The sequence below is a fragment of the Vespula pensylvanica genome, chromosome 6 (assembly GCF_014466175.1).
Source record: "Vespula pensylvanica isolate Volc-1 chromosome 6, ASM1446617v1, whole genome shotgun sequence".
Classification (NCBI taxonomy): Eukaryota; Metazoa; Arthropoda; class Insecta; order Hymenoptera; family Vespidae; genus Vespula; species Vespula pensylvanica.
The window spans coordinates 1,729,492-1,736,991 of NC_057690.1; the positions used below are offsets into that span (position 1 = coordinate 1,729,492).

General features: G+C 37.6%; 1 long non-coding RNA gene across 2 annotated transcripts in view; it reads left to right on the top strand.

Annotated features, from left to right (window-relative positions):
- Positions 1–3,560: 3,560 nt before the first annotated feature.
- LOC122630007 overlaps positions 3,561–7,500 on the top strand; it is a 15,099-nt gene continuing 11,159 nt past the window's right edge. Inside the window, exons 1-2 of one of the 2 annotated variants that reach the window (XR_006327392.1) lie at positions 3,561–3,663; positions 5,281–5,806. This is a non-coding gene — a long non-coding RNA (uncharacterized LOC122630007). Of the gene's footprint in view, positions 3,664–4,244; positions 4,326–5,280; positions 5,807–7,500 lie in introns of those variants that run through there. The other variant, XR_006327391.1, reaches the window with a different exon arrangement.

Sequence of the window (7,500 nt, forward strand, 5' to 3'; positions counted from 1 at the left end):
GCAGCAGCAGTAACGGCAGCAGCGTTGTTGAACGCGGCGCATAGCGGCGGCGTTCGTTCCGCGCGGCCGCGATCATAATTCTGGCTTTTAATCGATCTATAAGCGCGCAGAGCGGCAATAATATTTTCGGTGTGGTGTACGCCGCCGCGGTGTAGCAACGGTGCGTGCGGCCCTGTGTGACTCGTGTAATTGGCTCCCAACTGGACTTCAAAGGGCGCCGCTCTCCTTCATCCAAGCCGCCATTAGTGCGAGTGAGCGAGAGCGAAACGTGGCAGGTTCTCTCCGCGGCTCGATGCGTTGCGGCACGAAAGATCGAGAGAGAGAGAGAGAAAGAGAGTGAGAGAGAGAGAGAGAGAGAGAGAGAGAGAACGAGAACGAGAACGAGAGAGAGAAAGAGAGAAAGAGAGAGACAGACTTATATGAAAATTATACGCGCTGTGTAGTCGGACTTAGGTGCGAGCGAGATGGACAATCACGTGTACGTGTAAGAGGGAGAGAGAGAGAGAGGGTGCGAAAGAATGGAATAAGAGAGGGGTGCTAATGACGAGGAGAAAAAGAGAGAGTGAGATGGAAAAGGGTGAAAGAGACGGTCGAAAGGATCGTGGAACAAGGACACGCTATCCGTGCGTCGTGTTGCGACCAAAGGACGATGAGAGAGAGAGAGAGAGAGAGAGAGAGAGAGAGAGAAAGAGAAAGAAAGAAAGAGAAGGGTAGAAAAGAGTGAGAGACGAACAAGACAGACAAGATTGCTCATCCATGTTTCTCGTGCTGGGATAGATAGTGTTCGATACGACGGACCCCTGTCTCATTTGGTTAATCGTTCGATATATGTATGTGTCTTCTCTTTCTCTCTTTCTTTCTCTCTTTCTTTCTTTCTTTCATTTCTTCTTTTTTCTTTCTTTAATGAAATAAAAAAAAGGAAAAAGAAAAAAGTGCGAATAAATTATTATAACGATGCTCGTTCCTCAAGCATTCGATCGTAATCGAAGTATTGATAGGAACGATTCATATACAAATAATCCAAATCGCATTATATATATATATATATATATATATATATATATATATATATATATATATACGTATATAGACACACACACACACACACATATTATTCGATTAATAATTATTACCAAATTATTATTCGATCTATAATACTTTCATACACGATTATCATATTTGTTCCTCCAGACACTTTCTTTTGATTTCTTTCCTTTTCCTTTACTCTTATCCCTCTTTTATTCCTTTTCTTCTTTTCTCTCGAAACGAAACGACGAAACGTCTCGCTCAAAACAAAATATCTCTGAGACGACGATCCATCATAATCATAATCATATTGGACTCGAGCAAAGCAGATTTTTAGTCTCCCACGGTTTCGCGACGCGGGAGTCTTTTTAAAAGACGACAACGACGAAAACGTGTAAGAAGAGAAAAAGGGGTGGGATAGAAGGAAAGAAGAAAAGGAGGGAGGGAGGAAGGGAGGAACGAAGGGTGAGAAAGAGATAGGTAGAAGGGAAGAGGGGTAAGATAGGAAGAGGGGGTGTTTGTTGGTCTCGTTGGACGTCGGAGAATCCGACGAATCGGAGCTGCTCTGCTCCAACGAGAGTCCTAACAGCCGAGGACACGGGTCGTTTAGGCGGCTCCTTTCTTCGATCATTAGTCCGCGTCCACGATTCCAACTCGAAAGACTACTCGCACGCTTGCTCGAGCGCGCGCGCGCGACGCCCTTCAAACGGCACAGGGAAAAGGCAGAACCCTCCTACGCCTAACCCTTTCTCTTTGCCGCTTACTCGTATTACTTTCTCGTATCTTTCTTTCTCTCTCTTTCTCTCTTTTTCTTTCCGTTTTTCTTTTTCTTTTTTTCTTTGACACGTGTTTCGACGGGATTCCGATTTTTGCGATGACAATCGATCTAACAGTGAGCTATCTCAGCGATTAGAATTTTTTTCTTTTCTTTTCATTTGTTTTAATTCTTTTCCTTTTCTTTTTTTCATGATTTTCATCCTTTTATTATACGAACAATTAATATGTATGTATGTATGTATGTATATGTATAGATGATACGTTAATCTTATCATAATGAATCAGATCATTAAAATCTTTAATTGGTATTCTCATTAAAAGCGATATCGTTTAGAAATTTAGATCGAATTAAATAATCCTCATCGATCATCGATCATTAAAAATATTTTATTATAGACATTGAGTATAAGTCATTACTTTTAGCATGATCGATCGATCGTTCCAATTAACGTATTTATTTTCTAAAAGATTCTTTTTTCTTCTTCTTCTTCTTCTTCTTCCTTTTCTTTTTTCTTTTTTTTTATTTTAATAATTTCTAAGCGTCGAAAGAATAGGCGTATCAAATGGGTAAGAAGAAACCAGCAATGGTTGCTCTTGCTCCGAGAGGCTCGGCATAATGGAAGAAAGGAAGAAGAGAAGAAGAAGACTGACAAGGATGCACCGCGAAGGATGTTATCTTCGTTGAAAGAGGGCTGAGAATCTCTATTAGGATTCGAAAGATTAGCAGGATCACTCAGGGACGGATTTCTACTTGAGTCCTTTCGATCGTAGAGGTGGTTACTCGGTAAAAGCGTTTCATTAGAATAATCATAAAGTTTATTGCTTTCAATGCGATCTTTAAAAGTTTTTATTGGCCGCTCTTTGTATTTTTTTCTTCTTTCTTTTTCTTTTTCTTGTTCTTTTTTCTTTTCTTTTTCTTCAAAGCTCTTCGAGAGAAGGAACGAGTCATCCAACTCGAGATACAGTTCTTACAGTTAACACTTTTCATAATTTTCATTATCATTTCATGTATATATATATATAAAAAGAAAATTATCTCGTTAAGGAAATCATACGAATCTGTAAATTACTATACAGTATGATATCTCCTCGTTCATAAAAAGAAAATACTTGTTGACTCGTAGTAAGAGAATGTTGAATATATAAAAAAAAATTTTTTTAAATAAAAAAGAATATATATATATATATACATAAGACGGAAAGATCATCATTATTTCTTTTTCTCCGTTGTATGTTTTAACGACAGCCGAGTAATCGGATAGTTTTCTGTCTCCTTTGTAGAAGGCAAATACACGGAAACACGATTATGTGACATGATGGCAAAAGAGAAAGAGAACGAGAGAGCGAGTACCGATTACACGAGGATCTCGAAAAGGGGTAAGAGGGGGTGCTCCGTGATACAATCAATTTATCGATCAATCAGAATTCGTGTCTGACGTTGTGAAAAATTGACTTTACCTTGTACGCTTCCTCGAAATGTGCACAATCATTCCGCAGCTGCTTCGCTGCCAGTCGTCTCCTGCCTTCCGTTAACCACCCCCTACCCCCCTCTCATCACCCCTCCCCCGTCCGTTTCTCTCCTTCTCCTCCTTTTCTCCCTCCTCCTCCTTCTCCTCCACCACCTTCTCCCTCCTCCTTTCCTCAACCTTCCTCTCAACATCTCGACCAGAGGACGACCTGCTGGTTATATTTAATTCATCGTTTATTTACCCCCGTGCGTATCATCATCGTGAACTCACGCAACGAGGTTCTTCTCTACGCGTATTATTTTCGTAATTAAAGTTCTCGAATGGGCGCAGCTTGTTGGTTTCCCGCGTATGAGAGTGAAAACACGTTTTTACGACGCATCTTGCATCATACGTATGGTTATAGAAAAATATTAGTTCCGAAAAAAAAAGAAAAAAAAAAGAAGAAGAAGAAGAAGAAAAGAAAAATAGAAAAGGGAAACAAGGTTCGATCGAGTGAAATTGAATATTGCAGTAATTTTATTCGTGCGTATGTGTATGTGCATGTATCTGTACGTGTTACAACATCGATTACTGATCGAATAACAGGTTAATTTCTTGCGGATCGACGATGATTCTTTTTTTTTAACTCTGCAAATTATTTTTACAAGTTCGTTCTTTTTTATACTTTTCATTTCTTTTTTTTTTCTTTTTTTTTTTTTTCTTTTTTTCTAGAGAGAATTACGTCGTCGATTAGCAAAGAAAGGAAAGAGAAGTCAGTTTTTTATAGTTACATAGAGATATTTAAGAAATTTGTTGTAGGTACTATAATGTTATAGTATCAAATCGATTGGCTAACAGCTTGATTTGTTATAAATCGATGGGTTTATACTTTTGTAATCACTTTTTATTGATTTATTTCTTTTCTTTCCTTTTTCTAGTTTCTTTTTTTTGTCTTCTTCTTTTTTTTCTTTTTTAAGTGGATTTCGTGATTCTCTTTCTTATACCAAAATGGTCTCGGAAGATCACGATTTTTATTGAAGGTTTCAAGATCTCTAAACGTGGGACGAAAAAATGGTGGGTCAGTAGGATGAGGCTTATCTTTCACCCGTAAAGTTTTCCTTTTATTACCTTGGAGTCCTATAATGCATGGCTCTCGTAACAGACGCGCATTCTTACTTTTTATTGCGATGCTTGGTCGGCAGCCTTTGATTTAATTAACTCTTAAAACACTGTTACCTTACCTATTACCAGCGCGATTTCTAAGCTAAAAGCTATGGATATATTAGTAAGGAGAAATCTTTTGAAACGATCGGCAAACAAGGAGATCCGGATCTGAATTCACGTTTTAATTGACGTCCTTCTTTTATTGGATACCGTGGAATAAATATCGTGTATATATATATATATATATATATATATATATATACACACATATATAGTACGTAAGGGTGAATATATTAGCTTAAATAATAAACAATATCAAAATTTTTAATAAAATATATTAATAATTTATCGTTTATTCAAATATACCTACTTATATATAATATTGCAAATTCTGACTTATTATTATTATTATTATTATTATTATTATTATTATTATTATTATAAGATTCGTACATCGTTTTATTTAACTTTGACTCGAGTAAATGCTCGATGAAACATTGTTGCTTGAAGTTATGACGTTGGAAACAATGATATATATTACAAGATCAAATTATCTTAGAAATTAATTGATTTTCATTCCGTTCAACAAAAAAAAAAAGAACGTCACGCGTATCCGTTTAAATGATTCATCCTATAACAAAAGTATTCTCCATAATATATAACCATAACGATTTGTCTTGAATAAAAAAATGATTCCCAAAAAAATCGATCTTGCAGGACCATACGAAACTGGACGTGCCCGTGAACTTGACGGGAACTTCGTCGTGTCCTTTTTTTTTCTTTTTCTTCTCTTCCTCTTCCTTTTTATTTTTTTCTTTTTCTTTTCTTTTTTATGGATCGTCCTTCGATTTCCATCAAAGGACAGGCGCGGATAGAAAGACGACGGACAATGAAGGGAGGATGGTAAACGAGAGGAGGATGAGGGAAAAAGGAAAAGAAAAGGAAGAGTATGAGAATGAAGTAGAAGGGGAGGAAGAGGAGAAGAAGAAGAAGGATAAGAGCGTGGCGGGGGCTTAGGTAACTCCGGAGGATCATGATTAATCAATTAGCGATCCCAAGACCTCTTCAAAAATCGATGTTGGCCCGGGCAAAAAAGGCCGACCAGCAAAGGAGCCGCCAATGACGTTGCCGGAACGTACGCGTATACTGTCAACTGATTTTTGAAAAAATTTTCCCGCCGACCGAGTCACCGCATCCTTTTACCCTTTCACTTTCTTTCTTCACTCTCTTTCTTTTCTTTCTTTCTTCCCTTTCTTTCTTTAACAGAGATTTTTACCTACCGAAAAATTCTATTACACCGGCACAAAAGCAACGATTTCGCGGCGGCTCGAATCCGAGGATTCTTTTTGCGAGATTACCTTTTCGACGAGAGAGAGAGAGAGAGAGAGAGAGTACCTTCGTCCCCGTAACCCTCCGTCCATCCTCCTTACCCCTTACCACCGTGACGAGCTTCCTTTCGAACAGCATCAATCAGTCGATTGATTTTCATTGGCTCGCTCCTGCGAATTGATTGGCTCGAACGATTACTGCCAACGATCCCCCAATTATCAACGATTCAACTTACGACATCCTGCTTGAAGTATCATCCAGATCGCGTTTTAAGATGTTTGAGATTTATTTCAAAAAAGCAAAAAAATAAAGGACAAAGAGGAATAATATAAAAATCGAGTAAATTGAAAATGGAATTACTTTGCTCTTTTCTTTTCTTTTCTTTTCTTTTTTTTCCTTTTTTTTTTATTAATTCGTTCATTCAAAAATATTCGACGATCAATAGTATGATCGATAGATTTAATGGTGACTAGTATCAATCCATTTGAAAATAATTGAAACGATGTCATCGTAAAAGGAAGATTTGAATGTTAGAGCGATTGAATATGAATTCGAGTGTTTTAGAAACATTAAAAAAATAAAAAAGAATATAATAAAATGAACATTGTATAACGCGAGAATGTGATCCATTTCTTTTATGAATCCAAAGTTTCGATCGTTTCGCAAATCGATCGTAGTGTTTCTCTTCTTTCATTCTTTTTTTTTTTTTCGTAATTCCAGAAAATCGAAGGAAATCGTTCGTCCATCTTATCAGTTCAACAATTCGATAGTCTCTTAAAGATCATCTTTTACATTTTCTATCTCGGTCACATTCGATGCACATTGTGCCTGAATTCTTTATATATAAAAGCATGTAGTATATATATATGTGTGTATGTATGTATAAGTCGGCGAAGAACGTAGAAGACAGCGAGTATGCGCGGAAAGACAGAGAGAGAAAGAGAGAGAGAGAGAGAGAGAGAGAGAGAGAGAGAGAGAGAGAGAGAGAGAGAGTGAGAGAGAGAAAATCTCAATCATCTCCGGCCGGTTTCTTTTGTACTTGGCGCTTCTAAAGGTGAGCGCCGATTGGCCGAGGGGCGTTCAAAGAGAGCCGCCATGACTGGCAAAGCGGCCGTCTTTTGTTTGTGAAACAATGGTGAGCGCGCGGCTCACTTAGCGTGCCATCCAAATGACAAGCTCCTCCGATACTTAATCTATTAGGAAAATTAGCGGGCTCGAGAGCGCGGGCGCGCGACGCCACGACGACGTTGACTTTTGAGATTTTTGTCTATCGAAAAAAAAAAAAAAAGAAAAGAAAAGGAAAGAAGAACGAGAAAGTTGAAGGAAAGAAAAAAAGATAGAAAAAAAGATAGAAAGAAAAAAGATCGTGATCTTTAGATCTCTCATAGATAATAACGAGCAAGTAGTAATTAGGGAGTGGGGCCCAATCAACGACTCAAAATTATCGCGGCTTCGTTAGGACTAATCTTCTGAGACGGGGTACTCGTAACAAAAAAAAAAAAAAAAAAAGAGAGAGAGAAAGAAGAAAATTTGTTTAATTTACTTCCGTGATCTTTCGACACCCAGCATTAAAGTTTTGATTTTAAGGGGATGGATGATTTCTTCCTCGTCATCGGTAGACGTGTGATTTTCGAAAATAGAAAAAAGTTTTGATGCTCACGTAACTTTTGTAATCATTGTGGAATCGTATTAGAGCTGCTATTTGATAGATAGCTATGATGGTCGTAGATAAAAAGGAAAAAAAAAAGAATTGCTT